The 18861-nt window shown below is 45.7% G+C and overlaps 1 pseudogene; it reads left to right on the plus strand.

Moving 5' to 3' along the window:
* The first annotated feature begins 6124 nt into the window (after positions 1 to 6124).
* Positions 6125 to 17140, plus strand: LOC148929281 (uncharacterized; annotated as a pseudogene).
* The last annotated feature ends 1721 nt before the right edge of the window (positions 17141 to 18861 follow it).

The raw sequence follows: 18861 nt of genomic DNA on the forward strand, positions 1-18861 counted from the left end.
AATGATATACTGTGTGTCCAATGACCGAGATCTTTCAGCGTTCTCTAGTGGATTCTCTGGACCCAGGAAGCTTGATATTCCATATTGTGCACGCAGCTTAAAAATATCGTAGTTCAAATGGCGCCGTTGCCGGGGAAGGATGGCGTTTATTGTTATTGCGTTTGAGGATTTGGTGTAAATAATTTAATTTATGTTATTTTGTTCTCCTTGACAGTTTATGAACACGGGCTTCCATTCTGGAAGTTGGGCTAGTTCATCTGGGTCAGGGAGCGGCCGATACAAGTGGCAAGTCAAGGAGTCTACGTCCACTATCACCACCAGATCAGGTTTGAGGACAGTGGACCCATTTCCGTTCGAATCAGAAAGTGAGAAGGAGTGGAATTCGTCAGGAGAAGGAGACCCGAAGTCGTCAACAGAAACAGAGCATTCCGATACCGAGGAGGTGGAAAACCCAAATATGGCTCATTTAGTAGATCCCAATCCGGAGATAGGGTCACTCACCGCACATCTCGACGGTGAACCCGCCCATGCTATAGTCTCAAACCCGCGTCGGAGGTCTATTGATATCAAGACAAATGTGCTCGGAGTTTTGCCCACATTCTCTGGACGAAGGAGCGAATGTCCTTACGAATTCTTGAACGAGTTTAGTAAGCTGTTTAGCATTCAAAAGCGCTCCAACGAGGCGACTGAGGAGGACTACCGTTTGTGTGCAGTCCCATTTGCCCTCAAGAGGGAGGCTAATACTTGGCTGCTGAGGCTTCCACCAGACTCGATTAACACATGGAAAGATTTCAAGCTGGAGTTCTTGGATTATTTTTTCCCTTCCAACAAGACGAATGCCTTGAAGAAGGAGATTTAGGATTGCAAGCAGGAATATGATGAGTCTCTGAGTTCTTATTGGTCCTGGTTCAAGGGACTGTTGGATGCTTGTCCGAACCACAGGATGATTGAAGCGGAGACTTACTATCTGTTTTACGAAGGAGCAAACCCTGAGTCAAAGGACTTGATGAATTCCTCGAGCGGGGGAAATTTTACCAAGAATAAAGCAAGTGAAGCCTGAGAGACTTTGGGAAGGCTGATTGAGGCGAAGAAGGCCTATGATAACCCGCGAAGCATATTGATGAGGGGGTCAGCCAATGCAGTGACGGAACAAGATGACAAGAAGGTGGAAGACAGGATAGATAAATTGGAGAAAGCACTGCTGAATGCAATTGAGAAATACAACCCTCATGCTCCAGCAGAAAGTGAGAAACCCCCTGGTCCAGAGGAAAGGCAACTTCAGCCTTATTACAATCAGCCCTGTGAAGGGAATGCTAAGCTCAATCAAATTCGATGGGGAGCTGGAATCCGGATGGAAGTTGGAACCAAGGAAGACAAAGGGATACCCCATGGAGGACTTACCCCAATTTTAGATGGACTGACAACGATCAAAGTCAGCCACCTCCAATGCAGATCACGAATTATGCACACCCTCCGGAGAGGCAGTCCAACTGGTCAGGGAAAAGTCAAGAGGGGCAATTGCAACTGGGGTACAGGAATCAGGACCATACGAATTGGGGAAATAGGAATCAGAACAACCCAGGGAGCTCTTATGTGCCACCTCACCAGAGAAATAACCAGGGGAACTATCAGAATTCCCAACCGAATCATCAAGGGAATCAAGGGTCTAGCAATCAGTACAACAACCATCAAGGAAATCAAGGGAACTATCGGCAGAACCAGGGGCAGAACCAAGGTCAAGGATCGAATTTTAATCAATTCAACTCCAGGCCACAAAGGAGTTTGGATGACATGGTCCACGACCTGGTGAATTCACAGCAGTTAATGCAGAATAACTTGGATTCCAACAACGACGTGGTGCACAAGTTGCAAGACGCCCAGACGGAACATAAAGCCGCCATGGATATGATGGCGAAGCAACTGTCCCAGATTGCAGTTTCTTTGAATGAGATGAGGGAAAATGAAGGGAAACTTCCTGCCATAGTCAAACCACCGGACCGAGCGAACATTAGTCAAATCACCTTGAGATCCGGGCGAGGCTACGAAGGACCGACCCTGGAGATTGACGAGGAGGTACCCATACAGGCTAGTAAAGGGAAAGAAGGTCAAGTGTTTCAAGGGGATAACCCTAGACCCAGAGAAGTCCTTGTTCAGAATGACCTCCAGAAGGGAGATTTAGGGGGATCTCTGCCTCGACCAAGTGACCCATTTTCCCTAGATCCAGAACCTGAGGTAGTAAGTAAGGAAGGAAGCAGGGAAGTTGGTGAAACCCAGGCTGGGAATTCCACAAATGTAGTGAAGCGAGCAAAACCATTTCCATACCGGGGGGAAGCAAAGAAGAAGAAGGATGATACAGAGGACCTCATGGAGATTTTTAGCAAGCTGGAAATCAACTTGCCATTCTTGCAAGCCCTAAAAATGCCTGCTTTCAGCAAGTTCATCAAGGAATTCAAGGAATTCATTGCAGGGAAGACCAAACCAGACGGGAAGATTGTGATCGGGGGGAATGTGTCTGCTGTGATATAAAAGAGAAGGATGCCCTCGAAATGCACAGACCCAGGTATGTTCACATTACCCATTTCTCTAGTGGATATCAAGGTCGAGCATGCTATGTGTGATCCAGGGGCATCTATCAATGTTTTACCGCTTTCGATCTACAAGAAATTGACAGGGGTAAGGATGGTCGCTACCAAAGTGGTAATCCAGTTAGTAGATAGAACTTGCATTTGTCCTGAAGGTGTGTTGGAAAATGTCATAGTTAAAGTGCATGATTTTCTATATCCTGCTGATTTCTATGTGCTCAAGATGAATGATAATGAGTCTGCTGAGTCTAGTGGTGTACTTTTAGGGAGACCATTTTTGCGTACTGCTAAGACCATTATCGATGTCTTCGATGGAACAATTTGTTTAGATTATAATGGGGAAAAATACACATTTAGCATAGATGAGGGGATGAAAAGGCCATTAGATGTTGAGAATCTGTATGCTATTGATGTTATTAACCCCCTGGTCCAAGAATATCTTGAGACGGAATTGATACAGGAACAAATTGACAACTCGGAGTTGAGCCATTTAATTGACAAAAAAGTTGTAGGGTGCTGTGCAGCAATGAACACAACGGAGTTAACAGATGAGGAACTCACAGAGGACATTATGGAGTTTTGCAGAAATCCCGAGTCAGCTAGATCAAGGGGATCGGCTCACGTGGCTAGTCTGGAGAATTCTCCTGGGTCTGGGAAGGAGGCATTACCGGATATTGCAGAAAAAAATCCCTTGCCCCAGGAGACGAATGAAACAAAGAAGGAACTGAAGACACTTCCACCAGGCCTCAAGTATGCTTACTTGGAAGAAAATGAGGCATTCCCAGTAATAGTCAACAGTGGCCTGACCAAGGAGCAGGAGAAGGAATTGTTGGAAGTCATCAGAGGAATTCAAGTAGACAAAGCAAAGGTAGATGTGATATCAAAGTTACCATACCCCACGAACCAAAAAGAGGTCAGAGGTTTCCTAGGTCACGCAGGTTTTTATAGGAGGTTTATCAAGGATTTCGCAAAAATCGTGCAACCGCTCACTCATTTGTTGCACAACGAGGTGGAATTCGTCTTTGACGAAGGGTGCAAGAAGGCATTTCAGTTGCTCAAAGACAGACTCGTGTCAGCACCAATTATCAGGGCGCTAGACTGGAATCATCCTTTTGAGATAATGTGCGACGCGAGTGATTTCGCTGTGGGAGCTATTCTGGACAGAAGATCGACGGAAAAAGTTATGTGATCTTCTATGCTTCTAAGACTCTGAATCAGGCTCAGAAGAATTATGACACCACGGAGAAGGAAATGTTGGCTGTCGTATACTCGTTTGAAAAATTCCGACCCTACCTTCTTGGGTCAAGGGTTATAGTCTTCACAGATCACGCAATAATAAAGTACTTATTGGCCAAGAAAGAGTCTAAGCCGAGGTTAATCCGTTGGGTGTTGCTCTTGCAGGAGTTTGATTGGGAAGTGAGAGACAAAAGAGAAACGGAGAATAAAGTAGCCGATCACTTGAGCAGAATATATCAAGGGGAAACAGAAGAGGCCATACCCGATGCTTTTCCTGAAGAGCATTTGTATTTTCTGGAGAAATTCCCTAGACCAATTAGCTGGGAAGCAGTTTTGGCTTTAACCGGTCTAGGAGAATCCGATAAAGGGAAGTGCACACTTGACGCAGAACCGTGGTTTGCTGACTTAGCCAACTACTTGGTCACGGGAGAGGTGCCAAGTTCAGACGAAGTTTCCCGGGCCCAGAAGTTCAAAATTAAAAGTGAAGCCAAATATTACTTTTGTGACGATCCTTACCTGTGGAAGATGTGTTCAGATCAAGTGATTAGGTGCTGCATTCCCGAATGGGAACAAAGAGATGTGCTAATTCACTGCCACACTTTGGCATGTGGAGGTCACTTTGGACCAAGGAAGACAACAAGGAAAGTATTGGACAACAGTTTTTACTGGCGGAAACTCAATAAAGATGCCTTTGAGTTTTGCCAGTGTTGCGAGAGATGCCAACAGACAGGGGGAATTTCAAGGAGGGACGAGATGCCTCAGGTTCCGGTGATTGTGTGCGAAATTTTTGACGTATGGGGGATGGACTTCATGGGACCATTTCCATCATCCTGTGGGAACACTTATATATTGGTTGTAGTAGACTATGTGTCTAAGTGGATAGAAGCTAAGGCCACAACAACATGTGAATCAAAGGTGGTGGCAAAATTTCTGAAGGCCAATATTTTCAACAGATATGGAGTCCCTAGAGCCATCGTCTAAGATCAAGGAACACATTTCTGTAATCGCACCATCGAGGCTCTGATGAAGAAATATGGTGTTCACCATAGAGTATCTACCCCGTACCACCCTCAGTCTAATGGCCAAGCGGAAATTTCTAACCGCGAAATCAAGGCAATATTAGAGAAGACAGTTAATCCGTCAAGGAAGGACTGGAGCAAGAGGCTCGGTGACGCATTATGGGCCTACAGAACTGCTTTTAAGACGCCTATTGGAATGTCGCCTTACAGGCTTGTGTTTGGCAAGAAGTGCCACTTACCCGTGGGTATTGAGCACAAGGTGTACTGGGCAGTGAAAGAGTTGAACATGAAGCCTTCGACTTGTGAAGAAGAAAGGAAATTACAGTTACAAGAACTGGAAGAGCTGAGGCTGGAGTCGTATGAGTCTGCCATGTGGTACAAGGAAAGGACGAAGTTGTGGCATGACAAAAATCTCCGGGTCAAGGAACTCTATGTGGGACAGAAGGTGCTCCTTTTCCAATCCCGGCTCAAGCTGATGCCAGGGAAGTTGAAGTCAAAGTGGATCGGTCCATATACCATCGTCGGCCTTCGCGCAAACGGAGCAGTGGAAATTCAGGGAAGTGCCTCTAAATCGGTTCCTTTTCTTGTTAATGGTCATAGAGTGAAAGTCTATTGGGATAATTCCGAGCTGGGTGCAGTGGAGGAAGTTCCACTACGCGCACTCTCTACTATCGCCTAGACAGACTACGAGGTATTCTTGATGAATTCCTGGGTCCGGTAAATGGGTTGACATTTTTGAAAATATGTACTGAACCAGGGAATCTCGGGGATACTCGAAGGGAATGTATAAATAGTTTAACTGCTTTTCAGACTAAGGAAAATCCAAAAAATGTATATACAATTTAAATCTCCCAAAATTATTTTCGAAGCACCAGACTCCGAAGGGAACCGATGCCTTATATTCTAACCTTGACTTAGGAGTCTGGCGCCTTTATTATTTTTAATTTTTAATTTTTTTTTATATGGTCATGGTCAGGGAAGTCTGCTAGGGAAGGAGAGCCCGGAGGAAGAAGTCAAGGAGAGCCTGGAGGAAGAGGTCAAGGAGGGATGAAGATAATTTGAATTTCAAAATTTGGCCGATATTTATGGGAGTTGTACGGTTGCTTACATCACGCCTGCAACCGCACCATCTTTTCATCAGAAAAGGCAACCGTCACTTCTCTCTCCAATAATCCCAATCGATGAAAAACTGAATTTCCTCTCCCTTCTCTCTACTTTCGTTCTCTCTCTAGAACACAAACCCTAACCAAATTCGACCAAGTTTCCTTTTAATTTCAGATCTACAAAATGGATTCAACCCAAGCCACCGGAAGTTCGCAGCCAACGGTGTATGACGCAGCCCTACTAGCAGAGTTGACGCAGAAATTGGGGAGCGTCGAGAAAGCGAAGGAAGTGTACGCATTGTTCTCCGCTAGCCTAATGACATCCATGGCGGCCATACCATCACTGACAATTCCGGCGGATTCGGCGGCGCAACCTGCAGTTTTCCTGGAAGAAGGGCCTCGAGACTCTGGATCTCAACATGCAGAAACCGTTTCACGGAAGGCGGATAAAGAAGAGGCGGTGCACGAACGGCCAGAGGATGGTGGGCAGACGAGCGGCGGAACAGAGGTGGAAACCGAACAACAAGGTGACGGAAACCCTAACTCTGAGGGTAAGAAAGATGCTGAGGGGGAAACCCCTGTTGAGGAAACAACTGTTGAGGGGGAAACCCCTGTTGTGGTAGAAGTTGTGGAGGGAGAAACCCCTGTTCAAAAATCGATGGCTGAGGGGGAAACCCCTATAGAAACTGGGGATGAAACCCCAACTGATTTCAGGGGTGCGACCCCTGAACCCATGGAAGAGGGGGCAACCCCAAGTGATGTCAGGAGGGAAACCCCCGTTTATATTGAGGGGGAAACTCCGATGGTGGATGATGTGGGGGAAACCCCAGAAAAATTTGTGGAAGAAACAGATCTACATGTTACTGGAGTACCGGAGCCCGTTGAGGAAGGGCTGAATTTGATCGTGGACCTGGTGGATGACCAGGAAGAGGATGAACCCCAAGTGGACAAGAGGACAGAGAGGAGACGAGCCAGGAGGAGTCTGCTCGACGAAGTTGATGACTTAGTTCCAGACGCTGAGGAGGCAGAGGAACGTCGCCTGGTCAAGGAGAGAGCGAGAAAAGGAAAGGCAGTGGCGACCACGTCTACACGGTCAAGGAAAGCTCCCTCCGTCCAGGAGATTGAGGAGACCCTTTCCCCAGTGACCGAAGATCCCTCTGCCGAGGAACAAGACAAGCCTACCCATGAATCCAACTCTGAATCTGAGGAAGCTGAAGAAGAGTTTATTCCAGGACGCCCGGAAGTGTGGCTGACTAAGGAACTGCTAGAGTCGATGAAGTAGTTCGACGATCAGAAAAGGGCCACAGTGTACAAGGAACGATGCAGTGCAAGGAAAATGGCTAAGTCTGGGAAGCAGTACAGCTCCAAAGAACTTCGGATGATCGCATGCGATGAAGATTTCTGCGCATGTATCTATTCAATAGGGTTCGAGTGGTTGCTAAAGCACAACCAGGAGAGAGTGCCGGTGGACCTAGCGAGGGAATTTTTCTCCACATTCCGATCGAAGAACACCACTGATCTTGACGCGGACTCCATAACTTTCAGGCTTTTTAATGAAGAACATGAGATGAGCATCCGGGAATGGTCCTTGAAAATGGGGTTGTTCACCTAGGCTGAGGATGATGAAGGAATATGGAACGAGAGGATGATCGGTGTGCCGAAGAACACGCCGGGTTTTAAAGTGCAAGCAGCATGGGAACTGATCACCCACTCCAAGGCAGGGACATTCAAGTCAAGCTACTCCAAGGCTTCTCACATCGAGGACAGAATCCTCCGTTTTGCTCAGACGTTTATCAGCTACAACTTAATGGGAACCGCTAATTCAACTCTTACAACTACCGACCTTTACTTCACTTGGTGCAAGGCAAAGGGCATTAAGGTACATCTGGGTTATTGGCTGGCTCAAGCATGTCATCAAATGACCAGCAACCCTGCTCGACATATGTATACCTGCCACCTCCTAGGCGCCTACCTCCAGCGGAACGTTGAAATAAAGATAGCCAAAGCCGCACCTTTAGTCGTAATGTGCGAACCCCCTAAGGTTTTCAGTGTTGAATACTTTTTCAATAAGGGGTTGCTTCAAGCGCACGGAAAACAATCCTTCTTCTACACGGTAGGAGAAGAGGTGAAGGCGGAGACAGAGGAGGTTGCGGAGGCCATGCCGAGTGAAGATGTTGAAGAGCTGCGAAAGGATGTTCAGGATGTGAGAAAAGAGATGCAGGTGATGCGGAAGAAAATGGTGAAGGAACTTGGGGGGATAAGAAAAGAATTGAACGGGAGCCGAGAAGAGGTGAAGACCCTGAGGGGCAATATTGCAGATTTGGTGGTGAAATCCGCCAAACAGAACGAGCGCATGATGGAGGCGGTGGACCTTGTAATGAAGATGATGAAATGGTTGCAGAAGACGCTCCCCTTAACCCAGTCGAAGGTAACTCCTGGGTCCAGCAGTGAGGTCAAGAAACCCGTCCAGAGCAGCCCCTCCGTCCACCGACCATCGCAACCGCTCAAGCAGATGGTCTCCCCACCCATCCCCAAGCAAGTGTCAGTCCCTACGAAGTCAAAGTCTCTGATGAAGAAGCCAGTATCCGACCAGCCAGAACAGGAAGAAGAAGAGCTGGCAAAAAAGAAAGTGAAGATGACCCGACCCGGAATCCCACCCCAGTCTGGCTCTCGAGGGAGCCAGCCCCAGAAGTGAATCACCCCATGACCAAGTAACTTTTAATTTTTGTTTTCAGTTATCTGTTTTTGTTTTTGTTGTCTATTTGTTAATTGCTATTTGTTTTTGTTTTCTCCCACTTAGCCCAATGCTTGGTCTAAGTGAGAGAAGTTTGTATTTTCTGTTTTGTTTCTGTTTTCTCCCACTTAGCCCAATGTTTGGTCTAAGTGTGAGAAGTTTATATTTTCTGTTTTGTTGTGTCTTCTCCCACTTAGCCCATTGTTCGGTCTAAGTGTGAGAAGTTTTTATTTTTATAAACTGTTGTTGTGTGTTGCATTGATCTCCCTGTTTCCCCCCTTCACGACGATGGCTTGGGGACAAGCTTGAGTGAAGTGGGAGGGGGAGAGGAGTCAATGCATGTATTGTCAGCATGATAAGAGTCTTTAGGTCTAGTTTTTGTTTGTGTTGCATGAGCCAGTGAATATAATACGACATGATCTCCTTAGTGAAAGTAATTGAAAATATGAGGTATTTCAACTTAGAAGCCTTTTCTTTTAATAAGCCAAGTCAATCTGAATGAAGTAAGAACGATAGAGGATGCCTTTACTTACTTAGTTGTGAAGCCCCACTATAAGAGTGAGTTATAAGCCTTTAATAACTTTGAGCTAACACATATAAAGGGGCCGCCACTAAATGCTTAGGGAGAAGAGTCATGAAGGAGAAAAAAATAGGGGAATATGGTAAGGAGTTATAAGCTGGACATAGTCCAGAGGAAAGAAGAGGAAAATGGAGGAATAAGCTGGACGAAGTTGAAAGTCGGTATATGCTCTCGGTACGCACAGAAGGAAATAAACAGGTTCCCTTGGTCCAGCAAATCAACTAGATCACGCGGTCTAGGAACTCGTTGGTCGTAGGAAATCCTGGTCGTCGGACACACAAAGCTGTTTTAAAAAACCCTCAACCACTTTACTAAACCTAGTATAGGGAAGTAGGGATCGATCCCACAGAGATGGATGCGTAATAATCGTGTTCAAGGATTTGAAGTTGTTTTTGGGGTTGGTTGTTGCCACTCATTTTCTTGGGTTGAGGAAAAAATAAACTTGATTTGGGAATTTTAATACGGCTACGCTAACAACTAGACCTAGGCGAAACAACAAAGAACACTATGCAAGGAAAATTAACCGCACAATCACTAGATCTAAAAAAAACTACTCTAATTACCTAGACTCGGGAAACAAACTGACTGTGGGGACCATGACTGAAAAGAAAAAATAGAGTACGGACGAAAAGCTGGCAGAATAACTAACTCTGGTACTAACTAACAGCGACATCATCTTCTTCAACCAAATTGCGTAAAAACTCATAAGAAAAACAACATGAACGAAATTAGAGCAGAGCAAACTAAATTTAAACCAATTTGATGCATAACAACAAGAACTAAACAGATCCAGAGATGCTAGACGAAGTAAAACAGGAAACAAGCGGAAAACTCAAATCCATTCAACAACTCCCCTTTCTCACTTTGGATCCAACCTCAGATGCTAAATCCACTCCGGATCCAAGCATCCGACACAAACTCCAACCAACAGAAACATTTCATAACTTCAGATTTTAACGACAACCTCCAATAAATCAACAAACCACAGATCTATCACCAAATTCCCAGATCGAGTACCACAACATCAAAATAAAAACAAAGATCGACATAAAAATTGTTAAAATAAATTCTCAGCAGCAAGATCTACGTAAATCAACTTGAAATATCACAAATAAACGCAAACCAACAGAAACGAAAGGATAACAAGTAACATCAACAGCCAAGTCGACTCCCAAAAGTGAAGTTCGACCGCAAAAGTGCAAAAACAACTGAAATTTAAAGAGATTGTATCTTCGCCCACACGCGGTCGGTGTTGCAACTAAAACTTCTGAAGAAATGAACCCCTTCGTGACCCAAACTACCCCAGATCTCTCATTCCCAAGTGTGTGTTGTGTGTATGAGCTAAGAGTGAGCGAAAAAAAATGATAACGTCCTCTTTGTGTTTTGCATGCTCTTCTATTTATAGGCGTTGGAGTGGGGCCCAGCGAGGTATAGATAGACTTTGTTGCCCTCAGCTACTGACTCCCTCCGTCACGCCTTCTTTTCTTTTGAATTCTGCTCATTTCACTTCATTCCTTCGCTAGATTGTTTCCTTCAGCATTACCTCGATCTAGCGATTCTATCACACACCTGGGTTAGGAAACGTGTTAGACCCAGCAAAATGTAACGTTTTTCACCATATAACCGATGCATGAAATTAGCCTTATCAGAAGTCCAGAGGAAAAAAGAGAAAAAAAAGGGAAAATAGGAGAAAATGAAAAAAATAAAAAAAAGAAGGAGGTATAAGCTGGACGAAGTCCAGGGGGAAGTTGTTTAAAGGGCAGGAACAATAATAACCTGACCCAGGAAAAGAGGAGGAAACTCTCATAACCCGACGCTTCAGTGGTGTGGCAATAACTTAAGAGAGAATCGATCCTAACATCCCTGGTGAGGAATGAACGATCGAGTGAATCCAACAATTGGGTAAGTTAGAGGCTATCTTGACGAACTGACAGATTGGCTAGGTAGAGGCAGGGAAAGGGCCTATTTGGAGGAGTGCAGCCTGTTGGATTGACCTTAATCTTGTGGGGACGGTTGCCTAAAAGTTGAAGCTAGCTCATGCATATGTGTTTATGTGTTTATGTGTTTATGTGTTTTTCTTTAAGTGTTTTAGTTTCAAGTTGTGTCTAGGTCTAGTAGTCTGTCTAGAGTCTAAAGAGTCGGTCAAGGGATAACCTTGCTTTGAAATTCGCCTTATTCTTTTTTTTTTCTTGTCTTTATACTTGAGGACAAGTATGGTTTAAGTGTGAGCAGTTTGATAAGGCTAATTTCATGCATCGGTTATATGGTGAAAAGCACTATATTCTACTGGGTTTAACACAGTTTTTAAGCCAGGTGTGTGACAGAATCGCTAGATCCAGGAGAAGCTGGAGGAAACGGACTAGCGAAGGAATGAAGGAAAAAGTGAGCAGAATTGAAGGAAAAGGAGGCTAGAAGAAGGGAGTGAATAACTGAGGGCAACAAAGTCTATCTATACCTCGCTGGGACCCACTTCAACACCTATAAATAAAGGAGCATGCAACACACACGATATACGATTTTTTCGCTCTTAGCTCACACACAACACACACACTTGGGAAATGGGAGTTCTGGGGTAGTTTAGGGTTTTAAGGGTCTCATCTTCAAAGGAAGTCCGTCGTAACACCGTCCGCGTGAGGGCAAAGATACAATCTATTTACTTTCGGTTCTTTTGCACTTTATTTCGTTCGAACTTCACTTTTGGAAGTCGATTTGGTTGTTGCTGTTACTGATTATCTATGCATTCCTTTAGTTTCTGTTATATTTGTGTTATCTCGTGTTGATCTACGTTGATCTTGTTGTTTGAAGTTTTATTTCGGCATGTTGCATGTTAATCTCTGTTTGTCACTTTGGTGCTTGATCTGGGGAATTTGGCGGTAGATCTGTGGTGTTGTTGTTGATCGGAGGTTGTTTGGAGATTTTGTAGTTATGGAATATTTTTGGCCGGAGTTTGTGTCGGATGCTTGGATCCGGAGTGGATTTAACATCCGAGGTTGGATCTGAACAGAGGAAGTTGAGTTGTGCACGGATTTTGAGTTTTCTGTTTTACTTCGTCTAGTAGCCGTAGATCTGCTTAATTCGTAATTTTTTTTTTTGTTAATCACTAAAATCCAGTCTGCTCTGTTTTCCGATTACGTTTCATACCTGTTTCTTCTGAGTTTTGTGCAATTAGAATTGAAGATGATGATGTCGCTGTTAGTTAGTACTTTAGTTAGTTGTTTTCCCAGCTTTTCGTCCGTACTTGCTTTTTCAGTCATGGTCCCCACCGTCACTTTATTTCCCAGGTCTAGGTAATTTAGAATAGTTTCTTAGATCTAGTGATTTTCTCGATTTCAGTTTACATGCATGATTTCTGTTCTGCCTAGATCTAGCTGTTAGCATAGCAGATTTCAATTCCAAGTTTAGTATAATTTCCTCAACCCAAAAAAAAATGCGTGGCAGCAGCCAACCCAAAAATAATTTCCAAATCCTTGAGCATGTTCTTTACGCATCCATCTCTGTGGGATCGATCCCTACTTCCCTGTGCTAAGTTTTAGTATAAGTGGTTGATGGTTTTTGAAGAAGTATTCTGTGTGTCCGACGACTGAGATTTTCCAACGACCAGTGAGCTCCTAGACCCTGTGATCTAGTGGATTTGCTGGACCTAGGAATCTTGTATTTCTTTTCTGTGCACACAGTCTAAACATAACACGTATCTTCAGAGACATTACCTGATGTTGCAGAGAAAAATCCCTTGCCCCAGGAGACGAATGACACCAAGAAGGAACTGAAGACACTCCCACCAGGTCTCAAGTATGCTTACTTGAAAAAGAATGAGACATTCCCAGTAATAGTCAACAGTAACTTGACCGAGGAGCAGGAGAAGGAACTATTGGAAGTAATCAAGCGGAACAAGAAAGCAATAGGATGGACCCTCTCTGATTTAGTAGGAATCAGTCCTGATCTCTGCATGCACCACATCGGGTTAGAGGAGGGTGCGAAGGCTCATCGAGACGCATAACGGAAGCTGAATCCGAACATGCAAGAGGAAGTTCTGAAGGAGGTGTTGAAATTGCTCTCTCTAGGGATCATCTACTCCATTCCGGATAGTAAGTGGGTCAGTCCAGTCCATATGGTACCCAAAAAGTCAGGAATACAGGTTGTCAAGAATGAAAAGAACGAATTGGTGCCTGCTAGGCTTGTGACTGGATGGAGGATGTGCATCGACTATAGGAAGCTGAATGAATCCACGAAGAAGGATCACTTCCATCTACCCTTCATTGACCAGATGTTAGAAAGGTTAGCTGGCAAACAGTATTTTATTTTCCTTGGCGGATACAACGGTTATTTCCAGATTTACGTAGACCCAGAGGATCAGGGGAAGACCACATTCACGTGCCCTTTTGGTACGTATGCATACCGAAGAATGCCGTTTGGATTGAGTAATGCACCAGGAACGTTCCAGCGGTGTATGATGAGTATCTTTTCGGATTTGCTTGAGGTATGCATTGAGATATTCATGGATGACTTTACCGTATATGGGAATTCATTCGACACTTGTTTGGCAAGCCTTGACTTAGTATTGAGAAGATGCCAGGAGAAGCACCTGGTCTTGAATTTCGAAAAATGCCACTTCATAGTGTCTGAAGGTATTGTCCTTAGTCACGTGGTCTCTGAAAGAGGGATACAAGTGGATAAGGTAAAGGTGGATGTGATATCGAAGTTACCTTACCCCACAAACAAAAAGAAGTTAGAGGCTTCCTGGGTCACGCGGGATTTTATAGGAGGTTTATTAGGGATTTCGTGAAAATCGCGCAACCACTCACCCATCTGTTGCACAACGATGTGGAATTCGTCTTTGACGCGGGATGCAAGTAGGCTTTTCAATTGCTTAAGGACAAACTCGTGTCAGCACCAATAATCAGGGCGCCAGACTGGAATCACCCTTTTGAGATAATGTGCGACACTAGTGATTTTGTTGTAGGAGCCGTCCTAGGTCAAAAGGTAGATGGGAAAAGTTATGTGATCTTCTATGCATCCAAGACTCTGAATCAAGCTCAGAAGAACTATGATACCACGGAGAAGGAAATGTTGGTTGTCGTGTACTCATTCGAGATTTTCCGACCCTATCTGCTTGGGTCGAGGGTTATTGTTTTCACAGATCACGCAGCGATAAAGTACTTACTGGCAAAGAAGGAGTCTAAGACAAGGTTAATCCGTTGGGTGTTGCTTTTGCAAGAGTTTGATGGGGAAGTGAGAGACAAGAAAGGGACAGAGAATAGAGTAGCCGATCACTTAAACAGAACTTTTCAAGGGGAAACGGAAGAGGCCATACCCGATGCTTTTCCTGAAGAGCATTTGTATTATCTAGGGGAATTCCCTAGACCGATCAGTTGGAAGGCAGTGTTGGCATTAACCGGTCTAGGAGAATCCGACAAGGGGAAGCGAACACTAAACGCAGAACCATGGTTCGCGGATTTGGCAAATTACTTGGTCACGGGAGAGGTGCCAAGTTCAGAAGAAATTTCCCGGGCCTTGAAGATTAAAATAAAAAGTGAGGCCAAATATTACTTTTGGGATGATCCTTACTTATGGAAGATGTGCTCAGATCAAGTGATCAGACGCTGCATTCCCGAATGGGAACAAAGAGATGTGCTGAATCATTGCCACACCTTGGCGTGTGGAGGTCACTTTGGACCGAGGAAAACAACGAGGAAAGTATTGGATAGTGGGTTCTACTGGCCGACGCTTAATAAGGATGCCTTCGAGTTTTGTCAGTGTTGCGAAAGGTGCCAACAGACAGGGGGAATTTCAAGGTGGGACGAGATGCCCCAGGTTCCGGTGATAGTCTGCGAAATCTTCGACGTATGGGGGATGGACTTCATGGGACCGTTTCCATCATCCTATGGGAACACATATATATTGGTCGCAGTGGACTATGTGTCTAAATGGATAGAAGCCAAGGCTACCACGACATGTTAATCGAAGGAGGTAGCAAAGTTTCTGAAGGACAATATCTTCAACAGATACGGAGTTCCTCGAGCCATCATCTCGGACCAGGGAACACTTTTTTGTAATCGCACCATCGAGGCTCTGATGAGGAAATATGGTGTGCACCATAGGGTATCTACCCCCTACCACCCTCAGTTTAACGGTCAGGCAGAAATTTCTAATCGAGAGATCAAGGCAATACTGGAGAAGACAGTTAATCCCTGGAGGAAAGACTGGAGTAAGAGGCTCGGTGATGCATTATGGGCCTATAGAACTGCTTTCAAGACTCCTATCGGAATGTCGCCTTATAGGCTGGTGTTTGGCAAAATGTGCCACCTGCCCGTGGGTATAGAGCACAAGGCGTACTGGGCAGTCAAGGAGATGAGTATGAAGCCTTCGGCTTGTGAAGAGGAAAGGAAGTTACAGTTACAAGAGCTGGAGGAACTAAGGCTGGAGTCTTATGAGTCTGCTATGTGGTATAAGGAAAGGACAAAGTTATGGCATGACAAGAATCTCCGAGTCAAGGAACTCCATGTGGGACAGAAGGTGCTCCTTTTCCAATCCCGGCTCAAGCTTATGCCAGGAAAGTTGAAGTCTAAGTGGATTGGTCCATATACCATTGTCGGCCTCCGCGCGAATGGAGCTGTAGAGATCCAGGGAAGTAATCTAACTTTATCCCTTTCCCTGTTAATGGTCATAGAGTAAAGGTCTATAGGGATAATTCTGAGTTGTGTGTAGTGGAGGAAGTGCCACTACGTGTACTCCCTATTATCACCTAGTCAGACAATGAAGTATTCTCGATGAACTCCTGGGTCAGGTAAATTGGTTTACGTTTTTAATATATACACTGAACCAGGGGATCTCGGGAATACTCAAAAGGAATGTGTAAATAGTTTAATTGCGTTGTGAAAATAAGTAAAAGTCCAAAAAAAAAGAGAAAATCTAAATCTTCCAAAAATATTTTCGAAGCAGCAGACTCCGTAGGGAAATCGATTTGTCTTGTACTTTATCCTCGACCTAGGAGTCTGGCGTTTTTATTTTTTTATATATAAGTGTAAAGTTGTGATCAGGAAAATTAGCCAGGGGAAGGAAGTCTAGAGAAGGAATTTTAGGGGAAGGATTGAGAAATTTGAATTTCAAATTGTCCGATATTTATGGGAGGTGTACGGTTGCTTACATCACGCCTGCAACCGCACCATCCCTTCACCAAAAAGGCTAACCGCCATTTTCTCTCTCCAATAATCTCAAACGTCAAACACCGATTCTCTCCCTTCTCTCTACTTTGTTTCTCTCTCAAGAATTGCAAACCCTAACCCGATTTCTACCAGGTTACTTTTTGATTTCAGATTACAGTGATGGATCCAACTCATACCACAAGGAGTTCACGGCCGGAGGCGTCAGCCACGGGATCTAAAACCGTCCAGAACCCATACGACGCTGTTCTTCTGGCGGAGTTGACGCAAAAATTGGGAAGCGTCGAGAAAGCGAAGGAGGTCTACGCCTTATTCTCGGCTAGTATGATGACATCCGCGGCTGCCGCACCACCGCCGACGATCCCTGTTGATTCGACGGCTCAAACCGCAATTCCCCACGACGAAAGGCCCCAAGCTTTGACCAGAGAACCAGACTCTGGTTTTCAACAGTCGGAAACCGCTCCAAGCACAAGTCCACCGGAAGCGGACAAGGAGGAGGCGACGGGTAAACTGGCGGCAGACGGTCGGCCGAGTGATGGTAATGAGAATGTGGAGCCCGAAGGGCGAGGAAGCGAAAACCCTAATTCTGAGGGTGAGAAAAGGGGGAAACCCCTCTTCTGGAAGAGTTTGCCGAGGGGGAAACCCCAATGGAGACCGGGGATGAGTCCCCGATGGATTTTAGGGGGACAACCCCGAACCAATGGAGGAGGGGGAAACCCCGAGTGATGTTAGGGGGGAAACCCCTGTCTATATTGAGGGGGGGACCCTAATGGTGGACAATATGGGGGAAACCCCGAAGGAGCCTTTGGGGGAGACGAACCCCGACGATACTGGAGTACTAGAGCCCGTCGGAGTAGGGCAACATCTGATTGTGGACCTGATGGATGACCAGGATGAAGACGAACCATGGATCGACGAAAGAACAGAGAGGCGAAGGGCCAGGAGGAGTCTACTAGACGAGGTGGACGATTTGGTCTATTCTGAAAAAGAAGAGTTCCCTGCCCGAGGGACAGCAGGTGATGAGGCGGAGGATAGCCGCCTGGCCAAGGAAAGGACGAGGAAAGGGAAGTAGGCAGCTGCTACCCAGTCGAAGCGGTCAAGGAAAACTACCTTCGTCAAGGAGGTTGAGGAGCCACTTTCCCCACTGACCGAAGTCCCCTCCACCGAGGAACGAGCCGATCCTACTCCTGGGTCCGATTCCGAACCCGGAGAAGAAGATGAATCTGATGAGGAGTTAAACTATGAGCGCCCGTAGATTTGACTAACTAGGGAATTGCTGGAGTCAATGAAGCGCTTTGATGATCAGAAAAGGGCCGCAACATACAAGGAGAGATGCAGCGCATGGAAGATGGCAAAACCAGGCAAGCAGTACAGCCCTGAGGAGCTTAAGATAATTGACAGCGATGAGGAGTTCCGCGCGTGTATCTACGCGATCGGATTTAAGTGGTTGTTGAAGCACAACACGACAGAGGTGCCGGTGGATTTAGCTCGAGAATTTTTCTCAACGTTCGACTCAAGAACACTTCTGACCTCGACGCGGACTCCATCACATCCGGCTTTTCAACGAAGAACATGTGATGAGTATCAGGGAGTGGTCCTTGAGGATGGGAGGGTTGATGACGACGAAGGCATCTGGAATGAGAGAATGGTCGGTGTACCAAAGAACACACCAGGGTTTAAGGTACAGGCAGCATGGGAGCTCGTCACCCACTCTAATGCGGGGGCGTTCAAATCCAGCTACTCCAAAGCCTCCCACATTGAAGACCACATCCTCCGATTCGCCTAGACATTCATTAGCTACAATCTGATGGGAACGACGAACTCAGCTCTGACAACCACTGACCTCTACTTCACCCGGTGTATGGCGAAAGGTGTGAAGGTACATCTCGGCTACTGGTTGGCCCAGGCCTGCCCTCAAATGACAAGCAATCCCGCGCGACATATGTACACATGCCATCTCCTCGGCGCTTATCTCCAACGGAACATCATAATGAAGATAGCTAAGACCGCTCCTCTAGTCGTGATGTGTGAGCCCCCAGAGACCTTCAGCGTTGAATATTTCTTCAACAAAGGGCTGCTGCAGGCACACGGCAAGGAAACCTTCTTCTACGAGGTGGGAGATAAGGTGAAGACGGAGTCGGAGGCTGTGGAGGCTGTGCCCAGTGAGGAGGTTGAGGAATTGAAGAAGGAAATGCAAACGATGAGGAAGGAGATGATAAAGGAACTCGGTGGAATGCGGAAAGAATTAGGCAGGGCCCGAGATGAGGTAAAGGCGCTGCGGGGAACATTGCAGACTTGGCGATGAAGTCCTCCAAGCAGAATGAGCGGATAGCAGAGGCCGTGGAGCTGATGATGAAAATGTCAAAGTGGGTGGAGAAGACACTCTCCCTGACCCAGCAGAAGGTGCTTCCTGGATCCAGCAATGAGGTCAAGCAGCCCAGCCAAGG

This window comes from Salvia hispanica, chromosome 4 (genome assembly GCF_029641045.1).
Source record: "Salvia hispanica isolate PSC_SH4W2 chromosome 4, Shi_PSC_v1, whole genome shotgun sequence".
NCBI lineage: Eukaryota > Viridiplantae > Streptophyta > Magnoliopsida > Lamiales > Lamiaceae > Salvia > Salvia hispanica.